Raw genomic sequence first — 18256 nt, 5'->3', positions numbered from 1 at the left:
TAATATCTGGTCTTCACTGTGACACCCTGTGGGGATGAGGGCTTTGGGAACGGATACACGATATACCTCTGGCTGCTGGTTTTGTTATGATGAGTAAATAGTCTTTGTCTCTGATCCAAAGCTATTCCGTTCTGTCAGTATATGTATATAAAGCTGCATGTGGCAGGCTCACCTGTAAACTTGCAAATAGGGTAACATCCCCAACCCTTCAGTTTCTGACTTAATAGCTTTTTTCAGTATTCTGATGAGACTTCAAATTCTGGAATAAGTGAATGCAGCAACGAATGAAATCCCAAATTCTGGAAAAAAATAAAACTCAGGTCTCATTCCAGATTCTTAAAATATGAGTGCTGGCATGTGGGAAGACTTACTCTAGATTAAAAGGCCATTTATGTTTCTCATCGTCTGTAATAAGAAAGAGCCTTTATGGGGACTAACATCCCAGAAATAAATATGGTGGATGAGAACAACAAAAAGAGATTTCCATTCAAAGCATGGAGGAAAGCAGGTTTTGTTTTTTTGTTTTTTTTGTTTTTTTTTTGTCACAGAAATGAGTTAAACACAACATTAAAATTTGAGGAATATTGCTTAGAGGGTTTTGTGAAGCTGAGTTCAGTAAGCCAATTAGCAAAAACAAAACAAGGACATATTTTCTAATGTGCAAATATGTGGACATATTTTCTAATGTGCTATCTGATTTCAAAATATTTCAAAATATTCAAAATATTCACATACTTTCTAATGACACACATTTTCTAAAATATGTTCAATTAATTAAGATACAGTATACAAGCTATAGAGATATTTTGTTTTCCTTGAAATAAAAGAATACCAAAGTCTCTGGAGAGAGTGAGAGTCTTTTTCTTCATAGAAAGGTTTTGAACACCACCAAATGAGGGCTGGGCTCCTTGCAGCTTCTTAAGCATTCACACGTTTTTTGTAACCTAACTTCTTTGCAAAATAAATTAGAGCTTCCATTTTCTCCTGAAGCCTTGAACTTTTTGGGCCCCAAATAAACAGCACAATATTAAGTGATAATTGATCACACGTATTTTTTAAAGCAAGCTATCCACTTGGATTTATTACTAGATTTAGGGAGAGAACAAAGGCATATTTAGTAGGTTATAGGATCAGTAGCTCAGAGCTTCAAAAAGGATGTTTTAAATCAACACAACTGATAGGGTTTAGATGTTTGTCTCCTCCAAATCTCATGTTGAAGTGTTATCCCCAGTGTTGGAGGTGGGGCATGGTACAGGGTGTTTGGATCATGGGGGCGGATCCTTCATGAATGGCTTAGCACCATCCCCTTGGTGATGAGTGAATCCTTGCTCTGAGTTCATGAGACATCTGATATTTAAAAAGAACTCGGCACCTCCCTCCTCACTCTCTCTTGCTCCATCTCTCTCCATGTGATGTCTCTCTCCATGTGATGTGCTGGCTTCCCCTTCACCTTCCATCATGATTGGAAGCTTCCTGAGGCCCTCACCAGAAGCAGATGCCGGTATCATGCTTTCTGTACAGCCTGCAGAACCATGAGCCAAAAATAAAATCTCTTTCCTGTACAAATTACCCAGCCTCAGGTATTTCTTTATAGCAATACAAGAATGGACTAACACAACAACCCACCACCGTGTTAGGATATTTTTGGTGTAGTCACTAGAAGTATGCATCTTGCATGCAACACAAATAAACGTGGAAGTGACCTTAAAGATTACATAGAGGAACCAGAATATCAGTGGCTTTGCAGGAGTCCACAGCTAGTTTAATAGCATGGCCAAGAATGGAAGAGTATGTGCCTTCTACACTATGCAATGTTGCTGCATTTTTACCCACTCACATAAACGAGTAGATGAAATAGTCAGGTGGATACCAGCACTTACCTCTGGAGAGTTTACAAAGTAGTTTCAGAATTAATTTTTTCTTTGGTCCTCATGATCCTCATGATGGCACGCCCAAGCTGACTGTTTTCTGTACCTGACATCTCATGATGCTATGGCTAGAAGCATGGACTTTGGTGTCAATCAGACCTGGATTTGAATCCTGGTTCTGCCACATATTAGCTTGTGACCTTGGGTGAGATATTTTACCTCTCTGAGTCCTCAGTGTTCTTGTCTGTAAAAGGCACATAATAAGAATCTTGTTTATAATGAGTAAATAAGATGATATACACAAAGGCCTTAACATAGTGCATGGCATGCAATAGGCATGAAATGAGTGATTACTTTTCTTACAATGATCAGACAGTTAACAATAGACCAGGAACATTCTTCATATTCAACCTGCTTTTGGTATACACCAAAATATGTGTTCTCTTCTCTTGATTAGTCTGTTGTTTCACTGTGTTCCACTTTGTGCTTCTCCCTATCTCCAGAAACCTATTTTATGCTCAATCTTGTCTCTTCGACTTTACGCTAATTTTTCTCTCGCTCTGAACAGCAAGAATAAAGTTAGCTCTTCCTTTGTCCCATCTCAAGTCTTCCTCCTCCATGAATTTTCTTCATATTCTATAGTTCCCAAGGATTATTCCCTTCCTGAACTATTGACTTAACTCTTGCATCTATCAGCCAATTCACTGATTGCTCTAAACCCTCACGTATGCTTGTTCAGTCTCCCCAAATAGTACAAAACTCTCTGTAAGAGTCTATTCCTTTGTTGGACTGTCTTAGCTTCTGTCATAGCAGAGTGCTGAAGCTATAAAAGAGGATCAGTAAATAATTTATACATGGCTTGATGGATCAGGCTCACCAGTGATATAAGCCAAGTTCAAGAGCAATTCAGGATTATAGGGATCCATAATCTCCAAACTAAAATTCAGGATATGTGATTTGGACAAGTACAAGCTGACTCAGGGAAACCTGGAGCAGAAGATTTGAAATTGGAACTATCCCAGAAAACGTAGGCGATCTCTTCATGGTTCAGCTAGAGAACAGACATCAACATGGGAAGTTATTTTTCTCAGTGATTTTTCTTAGTATGCATAACATTTTAAAAACTCTAGTTCATAAATCCTTTGTGACCAATGAAAACCTGATAACCCCCTCTTGATGCTTTAAAAAATTGTTTTGTGAAGAATTGGGGCAATAACACTGGTCAGGGATAAATATATTAGTTGACTACTGCTGTGTAAAAAATCACCTCGAAATTAAGCAGCTTAAAACAACAACATTTATTATCTTACAGTTTCTGTGGGTCAGAAATCTGGAGCAGCTTATCTTGGTGCTTTGGTTTAGGCTATCTTATGAGGTTGCCCTCAAGGTGTCAACAGAGCTGCAGCCACCTCCAAGGTCAACTGGAAATGAGTCAATTTCCAATTCACACTCATGGCTGTTGGCAGGCGGCTTCCCACAGATCCTTGCCTTGTGGGCCTCTCCATAGGGCAGCTCATAGCATGGACGCCTGCCTCATCAGAGCAAGAAGTGAGCAGAGCAGAGACAGGGGCTGGTGAGGGAGCATCAGCAAGACAGAAGTCACAATGGTTTATGACTTAATCTCAGAAGTGACATCTCATCGCTTTTTTTGTATTCTATTTATTAGAAGTACCTCACTAGGTCGGGCACGGTGACTCATGCTTGTAATCCCAGCACTTTGGGAGACCAGACAGGAAGATCACCTGAGGTCAGGAGTTTGAGACCAGTCTGGCCAACATGGTGAAACCCTGCCTCTACTAAAAATACAAAAAAATTATCCCAGCAGGTGGCACACACCTGTAATCTCAGCTACTCAAAAGGCCAAGGCATGAGAATTGCTTGAACCTGGAAGGCAGAGGTTGCAGTGAGCCAAGATGGTGCTGCTGCCCTCTAGCCTGGGCGACAGAGTGAGATTATGTCACAAACAAACAAAACAGAAACAGCAAAAGAAGTACTTCATCAGATTCAGCCCACTCTCAAGGGGAGAGGATTATACAAGGCCATAAATACCATGAAGTATAGATCATTGGTATCCATGTGAGAAGTTGCCTAACACAACAGGAGACAAAGGTAAAGAATAAGTGTTGCAAACCTCGAAATTTTGACACACGTCCCCGTTAATTTAGAAAGTTTATATTGCCAAGGTCGAGGATGTGCACCCATGACAGAGCCTCAGGAGGTCCTGACGACATGTGTCCAAGGTGATCAGAGCACAGTTTGGTTTTATACATATTAAGGAGACATGAGACATCAATCAACATATGTAAGATGAACATTGGTTCAGTCCAAAAAGGCAAGACAACTAGAAGTGGGAGAGGGCTTCCAGGTCATAGGTAAGAGACAAATGGCTTCATTCTTGAGTCTTTGATTAGCCTCTCCAAAGGAGGCAATCAGATATGCATTTATCTCAGTGAGCAGAGGGGTGGCTTTGAGTAGAATTGGAGGCAGGATTCCCTTAAGCAGTTCCCAGCTTGACTTTTCCCTTTAGCTTAGTGATTTGGGGGCCCCACGATATTTTCCTTTCACATTTCCCCTGTTTCTTTTTAAAAATCTTTTGGAGAAAGCATTTTAGAAGAAAATGAGTCTGTGGTTTCAGGTTTCATCTGATCTCTCATGGCTAGGATAGTTTGTTCCTTGACGGGCAGGTCCTGAGTTATTAGGAAAGCTCATTTTTAGCAGGTTGTGAGGTCTCATGCCCTGTGAAGAGAAAATAGGGGGAAGAAGGGAGGAAAACAACAAACAAAAGAACAATCCTGAAAATTGAAATAGGCCACATTACTCTGAAGTCCATACATCAGCAGGCAGATATGAAAGAGGCTTACGCATGTAAATAGGTTGCTGTTATTTTCTTCTGAAGTTAAATTGTCTAGCTTCAGTTCACAGGGCTTTCATTGACTCCAAATTAGGAAAAATGGGGGAAAAAAAGAAGGAAAAACATTGAAAACATAATTTTGAAGACTTGTAGCCAAGAAAAATTAGAATTCAGTTCAAACTGTAGAAAATAATAAAAATTGGAAAAACATTAGGCAAGATTAGAATCTAACAACAGGTGTACCATAGTTTTTGAAACATAATTTTTCTCTCTCCTGTTTCCCATTTTTACTAAAGACAAATCATGGTGGGACTGACTTGCTTTACTATACCTGGCCTAATTATATGTAAACAGTGCAGCAAGAATAATTATTTTTTACATAGGCTTTAAAACTGGCTTTGATGGAACTTTGTTCCATAAAAGGAATCTCAGATAAGACCTCTTTAAAGCGAAGCCCAGCCATGAATTTGTGCCATTAAATACCTCTGAGTTGAGTGATCCTCTCCTCTTGAGGTTCCAAGACAAACTTGGGGCTCTGGACCTGTCAAAAAGTGACACTCTTTACTTGCCATAGGTCAGGAACCCTGTAAACCCTGTACAGGGGCTATGTAGACAAAGGTATGGGGCCAATTTTTCCAAGGGGCTTTTACCAGCTCCATTTGTCAAGTTTGATTTCTTAAAGGAAAGCACACCATTCCAGTCAAAGCCTTGATAAAATAACCAGTTTCTCCAATTGTGTCTTGTTACAAATGAAAACAATTCATATTGCACTTATGTAAATAACTGTATTGTCATAAATTGAGAATACTCACAAATAATTTCCAAATTTTGGAGAAGTCAGGCAGAGGGAAACAAATATGCTCCAAATTTTGTTCATAGAAGTATACTTTACTCAATTCTCAAAAGCTGTAAATAGCTTGAAAGAAAAGTTTCCTTGACTCTGAAAAACAAAACAAAGGATCAGCAGCTTTTTACACAAAAAGTTAAAAAGATTACTTTAGTCTTCTATTAGTTCAGTTGACACAGTTAACTCTGTTCTTCTTGATATTCACGAATATTCCAGCTCTCCATGAGAGTCCTGAAAGTTTTTTCCTCTATTCTGTCACAATCTCCAAAGTTATCAGAAACCTGCATTCAAGAATACCTGTTAGGGTTCTATAGCTGATTATAAAACCACCTTCTAAGGAGGACCAAAACAAGACAAAAATTGTTCACAGATGACAAAAGGTTTTAGGGTAGCCATATAGTCAAAGACACAATTGACAAAGAAATTTGGTATCTCTGTGGCACACAATAATTGAACATAACAATTATAATTTTTACTGATAATGTACACAAAGTCATATCAGAATTATAGGAGTTTCCCATGATTTTGGAACATGCATCAATAGCATATTTATATAAATAAAATCTAAAGAAAACCAAACACTATTTCATATTTGGCAATGTTTCTTGTATAATTTTTATACCAAATAAGCCAAATTATGTCATTTTTGGACTTCAGGGAAACTAATATCTTAAATTATTAATTAGATCAGAAAAAGATGTAATTTATAATTTGATTTTGGAAAGGTTATCAAATATCAAAGGAAAACACTTGATATCACAGGTCATTGTAAAATAAGTCATTCATTTGACCAAAGTGATAACTCAAGGATTTCAAAAAAAAGACAAAGACTTTTATCCTTTGAGAAAAGAGACTTAATTTTACGAACAGTAAGCCCTAATAAAAACAGCATGAAACCAATTAAATATGTTTTTCAAAATTTTATAAACAATTTATAAAATTTTAACCTTAACCATAAGATACAACTTCCATAAACCTTTCATAATCTTTATAACCTTTATTTAGGAGTCAGTTAATGCTTCAAGAAAACCTTGTTAATCTGACACAGGGGCCTACATGCTGTTCTTGCATCAGTGTGCCTTTGACATTAATTATTACAGAGAAACTAAACTTCTCTGTCAAAATCAGCCCTTACAATCTCACGTCCCCACCTCTTCCGTGATAGTCCCTGGGCCTTGAGGAGTTGAATAGCTTTAATTTCTGGACCTGTGTTTCAGGAATGCAGTTTATTTTGATTGACAACTTCTACCAGTCCTGAAGACGGGGCTTTAATTGCTTTCAGTGCTTACAGTTTAGCAGGACTTGATGCCCTTTTTAGACCCAGGAGTCAAAAACGCTGTAACTCATTGTCATAAGTACTTTAAAAGCACATACAAAAAGATACATGGATGTAATAACTTTAATTAAAAAATTTTTAATCTCAGTTTTTTTCCTAAGCATACCAAAACTTAATAATAATGTGACAACTTGATCATACAAGTTTTTTTAGGGGGGCTGTCTGGTTTGTCCTGAACATCCCTCCTTCTTAAACAACCAGTCATTTCACTCAAGGACTAAATGTATCATACAAGATTCTTTCTCATATGAAATTATTTCTCATTAAGCTTTCTTACCAAAAAAAAAAAAAAAAAAAAAAAAAAAAAAAAAAAGCCCTCCTGATTTTTATAACTTTCTATCTTGTTTCACCTTTTTTAAAGGACACATTTTTTTAGGAAGAATGTTTTCCTACAATATAGTTTTACTGGAAACTACTCAAATAATGAAATACCTATTATTTTATTTAACATAACTTTAGATTCTAAATTATGACAAGTTTGTCTAAAAGTATTTATCTCATTACATTTACCTAATTATTTTATTTTAATAACTTAAGTAGATTATTTATGAAAATTGCAATAGTCATCATTTAAAGTTATGAAACAGCCATTGCAAAATTATAACTAAGACAGTGAAAAAGATCTGCCCTAACTGACTCCATCTTGCTTCTAACCTCCAAGCCGTCCTTGTTCATTCCTAGGAATAGGCCAAACTAGCTTTGGGAGGAACTTAGTTTATAGTTTAGCTTTGAAACAAAAATGGTAACAGTCCTTTCCCAAAGCAAACCTCCTTACTGCCTGTGGACTAGACTGCCTAAAGCCACAGGATTAGAAGTTATGGTAATATTACTAAATTCAATATGTTTTTGAATTACTAAATTCAAGCTATTTTCATTAAACCAGTATCAATGTCTTACTTATTAAAGATTACACAAGCAAAGATCATTCTGTCTTGGGCTGAGTTTTTAGCTTTGTAACCCCTGTGCCAAATTTTGATGTCTTACAGTATTTGGCAGGGATAAGTATGAAATTGCTTAATTAGTAAATGTAAATAAAAATGTATGCTGGCAAATTCTTAAGACATTTCTAATATTATTTTATCAATGATTTTAAATTCAGCTTATTTATGAAAGATTTTAAATAAGTCACATGAACTTGAAAAAGCATTTGACTAGTCTTTTTTATTTAGTATCTGATTTAAGCACTTTTATTTTTTAAGCCAATTACTTAGAGCTCTTTTATATATTTTTAGTAGTGAAACGTGTACACAACACATAAATACATAGACGTATTAGGCATGCTGATAGAAGTACACCTTATAGATTCATTAAGACCTTTTTTAAAAAAATCTTAGGCCGGGCGCGGTGGCTCAAGCCTGTAATCCCAGCACTTTGGGAGGCTGAGGCGGGCGGATCACGAGGTCAGGAGATCGAGACCATCCTGGCTAACACAATGAAACCCCGTCTCCACTAAAAATACAAAAAAATTAGCCGGGCGTGGTGGCGGCGCCTGTAGTCCCAGCTACTCGGGAGGCTGAGCCAGGAGAATGGCGGGAACCCGGGAGGCGGAGCTTGCAGTGAGCCGAGATCGTGCCACTGCACTCCAGCCTGGGCGACAGAGCGAGACTCCGCCTCAAAAAAAAAAAAAAAATCTTAGACTTTCAGATTCTTGATAACCTGTTTCACAACCTTAGGTAGTTGTCAGCTAAAGAGCCTTAAATTTGCATCTTTAAGGAAACAACTCGGGTGAAAATCAGATAGCAAAATGTACATCAAAGGGTACGGAGAGAAAAAGGCTGGTGTGCTAGAGGGAGATTAAAGATAGATGCAAAATCAAACATAAAATTATAAAAATCTATCACAGGATTGTATAAGAAGACGAATTTTATTTAGATAGGGATTTACCTATCTTTTAACTGAATTTCTGAGCTCTGGGCAGAGGCCAGACTGAATTCTGGGTCTCCAAAAAGGAAGAATTATGAGCCTAGACCATGTGATGTATTTATAGTGTATTTAAATAATATTTTTTAAAATCAAAGACATTTCTATGTGTCTAAACTACACTCTTCTTTAAAAACGCAAGAGTGGCCTCTGTGGCAATAACTATTTTAATCAATAAATCAGATGACACAATTCAAAAGTAAGCAGTTTAAAAGCTGAGATGGCTGGGCGCGGTGGCTCACGCCTATAATCCCAGCACTTTGGGAGGCTGGGGGGGATGGCTCACGAGGTCAGGACATCGAGACCATCCTGGCTAACACGTGAAACACTATCTCTACTAAGAATACAAAAAAAATTAGCCGGGTGTGGTGGCAGGCGCTGGTAGTTCCAGTACTCAGGAGGTTGAGGCAGGAGAATGGCATGAAACCAGGAGGTGGAGTTTGCAGTGAGCCGAGATCACACCACTGCACTCCAGCCTGGGCGACAGAGGAAGACTCTGTCTCAAAAAAAAAAGGCTGAGATGAACTTTTTTGTTTACACTTTTGGAGTTCCATAAGGAAAAACAGGCTTTTCTCCCAAAGGGTGCAGGAGAAAGGAGAGACAGCAGAAGTAAATGAAGAAAACAGAAGTCAGTCAACTGAGAAGAAAAAACTTACACACACACACACACACACACACACACACACATCTTGCATGTTAGCTTTTAATTAAGCTGACTTGAACCACTGAGTTCTTTTTTTAAAAACAGTTTTAAAATCTCATTAACATATTTCAGCTCAGAAAAATTGTTGCTATTTCAGAAGTATAGCCATTGCTCTTTCATTCTGGCCTGGCTAGCAAAAAGGTGACTTTGTTATGTAAATAATGCCCCTTTATTTATAATCCTTTGGGTATATACCCAGTAATGGGATGGCTGGGTCAAATGGTATTTCTAATTCTAGATCTTTGAGGAATCGCCACACTGTCTTCCACAATGGTTGAACTAGTTTACAGTTTCACTATGGAATACTATGCAGCCATAAAAAAGGATGAGTTCATGTCCTTTGTAGGGACAAGGATGCAGCTGGAAACCATCATTCTCAGCAAACTGTCACAAGAACAGAAAACCAAGCACCGCATGTTCTCACTAATAAGTGTGAATGGAACAATGAGAACACAGGAAGGGGAACATCACACACTGGGGCCTGTCGTGGGGTGGGGGGAGGGGGGAGGGATAGCATTAGGAGATATACCTAATGTAAATGACAAGTTAATGGGTGCAGCACACCAACCTGGCACATGTATACATATGTAACAAACCTGCACGTTGTGCACATGTACCCTAGAACTTAAAGTATAACAACAAAAAAAGCCAAAAAAAGGTTAAAAATGTAAAAAAAATTAATAATGCCCCTTTAGTAGTCAAAATCAAAAATTTTTGTCTCTTTTTATTTTTTCTTTTTTCTGGTTCCTTGTTCTCCACCATGCCACTTTTTTTGGGGGGGGGATGGGAATTTAACCACTTGAGAGGCCTTGTTCCCCACGATTTAGAACTTTCCTTTGGATTTTATTAAGTCAGATAGAGTTGGTCCAACACAAAGGCAAAAAGATCGCAATAACAACAAAAACAGGAACAAATAACAGCAAAAAACAGTTAAGCAGAACAAACGATCGCACAACTTGTATGACTACTGAGCACTCTAATGGTGAGAAGAAATGAAGACCAGCTGGTTGTTAACTTTAGCCAAGACAAAACCCCAATTCAGTTACTTATGTACTAATGGGTCTCAGGCTGTAGACTGCTCTTTGCCATCCTAGAAGCAGAGAAAAAAACCTCATCTTCTCTGTTGGAAATGGTAGACTGCTCTCTGCCATCCTAGAAGCAGAGAAAAAATCTCATTTTCTCTGTTGGAAATGAGCTTAAACTCCATGAAGGAGTTACCGGCCTTCCATCGTTATGGAAGCATGAAAACTTGCCTTTCTTATTGGAAGCAAGTAAAACTTCAAAAAAGGGAGTTGTACAGCAAAATAAATTTTAGATCTCAACCACAGTTTGGGAGATCAGGGATTCTCTGGAGGGGGTGCTCCAAGACCTCAGTAAATTGTCCTATTGGTTTGAGCCATAAAATTAGCTCATGTTAGTACCAAGCACCTATAGGAGATTTGTCAAAGGTCAGGTGCACCTCCACTCAGAATCCCTTCATGGTTACCAAAATGTGAACCCCCGAAAATTTAAGACAGGGCTCAGTTAATTTAGAAAGTTTATTTTTTTTTAAGATTTCTTTTTTTATTATTATACTTTATGTTTTGTGGTACATGTGCAGAAAGTGCAGTTTTGTTACACAGGCATACACGTGCCATGGTGGTTTGCTGCGCCCATCAGCCCATCATCTACATTAGGTATTTATCCTAATGCTATCCCTCCCCTAGCCCCCCAACCCCCGACAGTCCCTGGTGTGTGATGTTCCCCTCCGTGTGTCCGTGTGTTCTCATTGTTCAACTCCCACTTATGAGTGAGAACATGCGGTGTTTGGTTTTCTGTTTCTGTGTTAGTTTGCTGAGAATGATGGTTTCCAGCTTCATCCATGTCCCTGCAAAGGACATGAACTCATCTTTTTTATGGCTGCATAGTATTCCCTGGTGTATATGTGCCACATTTTCTTTATCCAGTCTATCACTGATGGGCATTTGGGTTGGTTCCAAGTCTTTGCTATTGTGAATAGTGCCTCAGTAAACACACATGTGCATGTGTCTTTATAGTAGAATGATTTATAATCCTTGGGGTATACACCCAGTAATGGAATTGTTGGGTCAAATAATATTAGTTTAGAAAGTTTATTTTGCCAAGGTTGAGGACACACACCTGTGACAGGGCTTCAGGAGGTTCTGACTTCATGTGTCCAGGGTGGTCAGAGCACAGTTTGGTTTTATATTTTTTAGGGAGACATGAAACATCAATCAACATATGCAAGATGAGCATTGGTTCCATCTGGAAAGACAGGACAACTTGAAGCAAAGACAGGAAGACTCGAAGAGGGGAGGGAGCTTCCAGGTCAAAGGCAGACAAGAGACAAATGGTTTCATTCTTTTTAGTTTCCGATTAGCCTCTCCCAAAGGAGGCAATCAGATATGCATTTATCTCAGTGAGCAGAGGGCTGGCTTTGAGTAGAGTAGGAGGCAGGTTTGCCCTAAACAGTTCCCAGCTTGACTTTTCCCTTTAGCTTAGTAATTTGGGGGCCCCAAGATTTATTTTCTTTCTACAGTGTTGATCTGGATCTTTGCATCTCAAGATTGTGTGACGTATCTTTATGCAAAATGGAGTGGAGAACTTCCTAACTTGCGTTTCATTTATTTGTATCCCCTTAGAAAATCCTTGTGGAGACTACCCATTTAGTTATTTTAGCATTAAGTCCTCATCCTTCATGTTCATTCATAAAAATCATAGATTGAACCTGCAAGTGTCAAGGAAGAAGAGATCATAAACGGAAGGAAGCTGGAATTAATTTTTTTACTATAAAAATGTTAATGTGCAGAAAAGTAGAGAAAATCATACATGGAACCACCAAGTATACATTACCCAGTAGTTCCTACATTTATTGAGTGCCTGTGCAAATCATTGTACAAAATATTTCTGAAACACTGTTTTCACTTTATTCTCTCAACAACCTTGTAAAATAAATGTCATCTTACTTAACGGTAAGATAAATAGTATATCTTATGTATGCAGAACATTGAGACGCAAGTTGGGTAAAAAATTGCTCGAGGCTACACAACTCATAATTTGTAGAGCTAGAATTTAATTTTATTTATTTGTTTTCTCTCTTTTTTCTATCCCATTATTACTCATTTTCCTCCCTAGTCCATTATGCTATTATTGCCCAAGTACATCTTTATATGTTATAAACCCATCAATAGTTTTATAAGTATTGCTTTATGCAGTTGTCTTAAGTCAGAAAAGTTACAAGCAAACACACATTTATGCTTTTATAAGTCACCTATGTAGTTATCCTTATTGGTGCTTTTTATTTCTTTGTGAGGATTCGAGTTACTGTTTAGCATCTTTTCCTCTCACTTGTAGGGCAGTTCGCCAGCACAGAGCTAGGATTAGAATCAAGGTCTTCTAACTCCAAGTTAAAGACTATTTCTGTCACATCTCAGGGGCAGTGAGAGCCCATGAGTTCCAGGACTGTCTTTCCATGAGGAACTCAGTTTCATCATTCTGGATATTGGTCCTGCCAGAATTTCTCAACACTCTTATGAATCCTTTTCACCCTTCATTGCCACAGAAGTTTTAATCAGCAAGTAAGTTGTACTGTTTTCTTGGTTTATTTTCCAGTACTACGTGACTACAGGTGAATGAGATATAGTTAGCAGTCAGCCAGATGTTAAGAAGCAGTGAGGCAGGGGAGAGGTGGGAACTGAAACCCACAGGTATGATGTGAGTTCAGGTAGCCAAAGACAAATGGATAATCTCATTATGAATCTAATTGTGAGAAAAGCAGTATTTGCTAAACTCAGTAGTGAGATGAGGAACTGAGTCATTAGATCAGAGAGAAGGCAGACTAAAGTAGAGCCAAATATAAGCAAGTAATAATCTATGAGCATTATAATTCAGAGAAATCTGTGTGTTGGATAACTAGGGTAGTTCCAGAAATGGTACATAAAAATTAGTTGCCTTTTGTTCAATGCTTGCAGTTGTAGGTGGAAGTGTCAGGGCTGCACAGTGTTCCCCTGGTAGAAAGTTCTAAACTGGGCATGATCCAGTAAGGGGAAGGAAGCCTCTAGGATCCCTCCTCTGAGCCGTATTCTTCCCAATGTATTAAATCATTATTTCTTAATTTTGAATAATGTATGCAGGGCTTCTCAAGAAGAATGGACATCTTGAAGTTCCAGCCATAATTTTAAAAAGAAGAAAACTCCCTATAATTTAAGTGTTTAATATATTTCAGTTACAGCATGTATTGAACTCATTTGGAGAGGACATAAAAAATCTAAGTTTATGGTCTTTATGAGTATGAGACCCATGATTAGAGGGCCTTCTGGTAAAAGTCCCTTTCCTCAGCCATCCGCTGCAATAGCTCAGAAGTCAGGGACCCATTCAAAAATCATTGGTTTTATAAAACTGATACATGCTTATCACAGAAAGTGCTACAGAAAAGTATATAGAAGAAAGTTAAAGAACAAAACCAACAAGCAAAACCCCCACTATCAACTGCCCAGAAATAATCGTCATAACATTTGGCAACATCATCCTAGGTCCTGGTGATCTCTCTATACATAATGTACCCATATTCATACACAGACATAATTCTATAAAAATGGGACCTACCATAAATGCTTTTTTTAAAAAACAAAAAGCATTAAACTGTCTTTTCTTGAACTAAACTGGAGAAAACTAATGCAATTGGTAGAATTGCTCAATCTCAGATTAATAAGTTTCTTCACATCAAGCAATTTTATTTTCCTAGACGATAACGCTAAAATTTCAAAAGATTTTTTTACTTTAAAAAGACCCAATCACCAAAATGCTTCAATTCAAGCAGATCTATGGATCTGCCTGCACTGAAGGTAAGGAACATGGCACCATCTTTCTAACCTACCCCTACAACACCATATTTCTGTTAAGTGTATTATTATTTTTTCATTATCAAGATTCATAAATTTGCTCTGTCCTGTAATCGTAATTCTCAGCTTTGCTTTTTCTTTAAGCCACTGAATGGGTTTAATGACCAACCTTCCACTTCCAGGATTTTAATTTCTCACTTAACAATTGGCTTGCTGGGTTTTGTTGTTGGATGGCTTTTTCAAAAATAATTCATAAGCACTAAATTTCATGAATTGTTACTTATTCTAAAGTCTGTTTCCTGCCTTTATGTTTCAAGCACAATTAGTTGGACACAAAATTACCTTTTTCTTTCCTCAGAACTGTGTAAGCAGAACTCCATTGTCTTCTGGCATTGGATGCTGCTGCTGAGGTGTTGGGGGTCAGGCTCATCTGCACCTCCCTCCCAGCCCTTACACTTCGAGGAGCTTTTCTTTTTCTACATGGATGTCCTTAAACCTTTTAGTTTATTTCAGGATATGTGCAAGCATTAAATATTCTTTATCAGATTTTCCTGGGAAATGTTTTCTAGTGCTTTGTGTTCTCTTTTTGTTATTAAATCTTTTACTACCTTTTCTTTTACTATTTGGTTTTTAAAATTTAAGAATACGCATTATTTTTATGTTAGAACACCTTTGTCTAGATACCATATTAGTAGTCATCTGTCTAGTAATTTTCATCTTTTTTCCATTTCATATTTTAATGTTTGCTCAAGGCTGTCTTTTATCAACTTAATGGTTTTGTGTCATACATATTTTACTTTTGATTGCTTCTGTGGTCTTTAGCTATGAAAAGATTGATGAGCCTCCTGGACTGGCCTCTCAATACTTTGGATATTATCACCATGGGTTCATAGTTTTTGGCTTTGCTCATTTTTTGTTTTTTCCTTAGATCAGCCTCCTTGCTCCACTTCTTGAATGAGTCAACTGATCTCTTACCTCTTCAACAGTGGCAGAAAATTTGGATAGCTGTTTGTAATCCATTACTGATTTCTTGGAAACTTAAGGAATGGGAAAAGTTGCAAGACAGTAGGTGAAGTGGGGAAGAGAATTCCAAGAAGGAACAGCATGTGAAAGATACTTGGAGTAGAAAAAAAAAGTGGAGCTTTTGAGGCAATGAGAGAAGGATTACGTGGGTCAGGAAGCATGAGCCTGAGAGACACCAGTGCTAGGTAAAATGAGGGAGGCCAGATAACATAAGAGGCATTTTAGGCTATGAAGTTTGGATTACATCCTTAGAGTACTGGGCTGGGGCAGGGTAGAGGAAGTGGTGGTTACTAAAGAACTTTAAACAAAAAAGGACAAGCATTAATTTTTTTTTTTAAATGATAGCTGTAGTTGTAGGGTAGAATGAAGAATAGAAAGTAGATCCGTCAAGAAGCCCTTACACCTACTCATAGACGGTGGTCGATTAGCAAAGGTGCTAAAAACAGGAGGAGGAAACATAGAACTTTTTTAAATGGAGGACACTGGAAGGATTAAATATATGTTTGCATCCTTACTAGTTTGACTTATAATAGAGAAAACATGAAAGGAATTAAAATGTTTATCAACAGGCAAATTTAAACAAATTATGATATTTCCATACAACAGAATACTACTCAGTCACAAAAGTAATGAACTAATATATACAAAACATAGATGAATCTGAAAATAATTATGGTAAGTGAAAGAACAATGAAGAGTTTATACTGTATGATTCTATCTATATAAAATTCTAGAAAATACACACTAAGCTATCATGATGGAAAGCGTATCAGTGGCTGCCTGGGGGTGGGAGTTTGGGGAGTAGGGAGTGGTGGGCCAGAGGGATTACAAAGGAGCATTAGGAAACTTTCAGGGGTGATGGAGATGTTTATTATCTTGATTGTGGTGGTAGTTTTTAATGTATACTTGTGTCAAGGCTTATCAAATAATGTACTATAATTATGTACAGTTTATTTCAGTTATACATCTGTAAGGCTGTTTTACTATTAAAATGTAATTTTGAGGTAGTTTAATAGCATTTAGCGAAGAGAATCAGGGATAGGGAGACAACAAAGATTATTATAAGGTTTCTGGAATGAGATATTTTCTGTGGAGATATTTAAAGCCCTGGCAATGGATGAGACCCCCAAGAGTAGGAATGGAAGAAGGTCTAGGATTGAGTGTAGAGGAAAGCTAACATTTACAGGCTGTGTGGAGAAGGAGCAGACGCCTAACTTCATTGTGTGGGTGTGTCATTGTTGATTTATCTCTTATTGAGAGAGATCATGTTTATTTCTAACATTTTTCATTTCTAAGCTGCAACGAATAACCTTATATATTTTGGAAGTGTGTGTACATGTAATCTGTAAGATAAATTTTTAGATGTAGAATTTTCTGGATCAGAGGGTATGAGTAGCTGTGATTTTGGTAAATAATGCTAAATTCCTCTTCATAGAAGTTGTACCTATTACATTCCCATCAGCAATATGAGAATGCCTCTTTCCCCACAACCTCATCAGCACAGAAGATTATCAAATTTTTGATCTTTCCTAATTTCACAAGTGAAAAATGGTAGCTCAGGATTATTTTAATTTGCATTCTTTAGCTATGAGTGAGATTAAACATGTTTTACTGGTTAAGAGCCATTGGGAAGATTGTTGTACATTTAAAAAAATTGAGTTGTTGTTTTTTTAACACTTTATACATGCTTTCTTTATATAAAGAAAAGTAGCCCTTTGCTTCCAATATATCTTGCATACGTATTTTCCCACTTTGCTGTTTGTCATTGAAATTTGTGGCCGGGCGCGGTGGCTCAAGCCTGTAATCCCAGCACTTTGGGAGGCCGAGACGGGCGGATCACGAGGTCAGGAGATCAAGACCATCTTGGGTAACACGGTGAAACCCCGTCTCTACTAAAAACTAGCCGGGCGAGGTGGCGGGCGCCTGTAGTCTCAGCTACTCGGGAGGCTGAGGCAGGAGAATGGCGTAAACTCGGGAGGCGGAGCTTGCAGTGAGCTGAGATCCGGCCACTGCACTCCAGCCTGGGTGGCAGAGCCAGACTCCGTCTCAAAAAAAAAAAAAAAAAAAAAAAAGAAATGGTTGATTTTTGTATTGTCAAATGTATAAATCTTTTTGTTTATGGTTCCTGAGTTTTGTGTCATAGTTAGAGAGGCTTTTCCAACTCTAAAAGAAATCTCTCGAGATTTCTTAGAACTGATTTATAGTTTCATTATTTACACTGAAATCTTTGATTCAGTTGTATATTTTCCTGGCACAAGTGGGAGGTGTTAAGACAATTTTAGTTTTATTTTTAGATGGCCACCTGGTTTCCCGAAATCATTTATAAAATAACTCTGTCTTCTCACCATTGACTGGAAGATTTCACCTTTATCTTTATTAGCTAAAATAGAAGGCTTTATAAATGAGTGTTTTAGAATATATTTGAATGCTGACACTTAAATCCCCAATGCAACAGTGTTGGAAGTTGGGGCCTTTGGGGGTATTTAGGTCATGAGGGCTCCACCTTCATGAATGGATTAATGTTTTATAAAAGCCCTTATGGGCCGGGCGCGGTGGCTCAAGCCTGTAATCCCAGCACTTTGGGAGGCCGAGACGGGCGGATCACGAGGTCAGGAGATCGAGACCATCCTGGCTAACACGGTGAAACCCTGTCTCAAAACAAAAAACTAGCCGGGCGTGGTGGCAGACGCCTGCAGTCCCAGCTACTCGGGAGGCTGAGACAGGAGAATGGCGTGAACCCGGGAGGTGGAGCTTGCAGTGAGCTGAGATCCGGCCACTGCACTCCAGCCTGGGCGACAGAGCGAGACTCCGTCTCAAAAAAAAAAAAAAGAATAAATAAATAATATAAAAATAAAAATAAAAATAAA

At 37.9% G+C, this 18256-nt stretch overlaps 1 long non-coding RNA gene across 1 annotated transcript; it reads right to left on the bottom strand.

Moving 5' to 3' along the window:
• Positions 1 to 1113: 1113 nt before the first annotated feature.
• On the bottom strand, positions 1114 to 3031 carry LOC144340668 (uncharacterized). The gene is made up of 3 exons (XR_013416914.1): positions 2746 to 3031; positions 1881 to 2112; positions 1114 to 1522 (listed from the first exon to the last, which is right to left on the bottom strand). It is a non-coding gene; the product is annotated as an uncharacterized LOC144340668 (long non-coding RNA).
• Positions 3032 to 18256: the final 15225 nt, after the last annotated feature.

This window comes from Macaca mulatta, chromosome 4 (genome assembly GCF_049350105.2).
Source record: "Macaca mulatta isolate MMU2019108-1 chromosome 4, T2T-MMU8v2.0, whole genome shotgun sequence".
NCBI classification, from domain to species: Eukaryota; Metazoa; Chordata; class Mammalia; order Primates; family Cercopithecidae; genus Macaca; species Macaca mulatta.
This window is presented reverse-complemented; position numbering and strand designations above follow the sequence as displayed.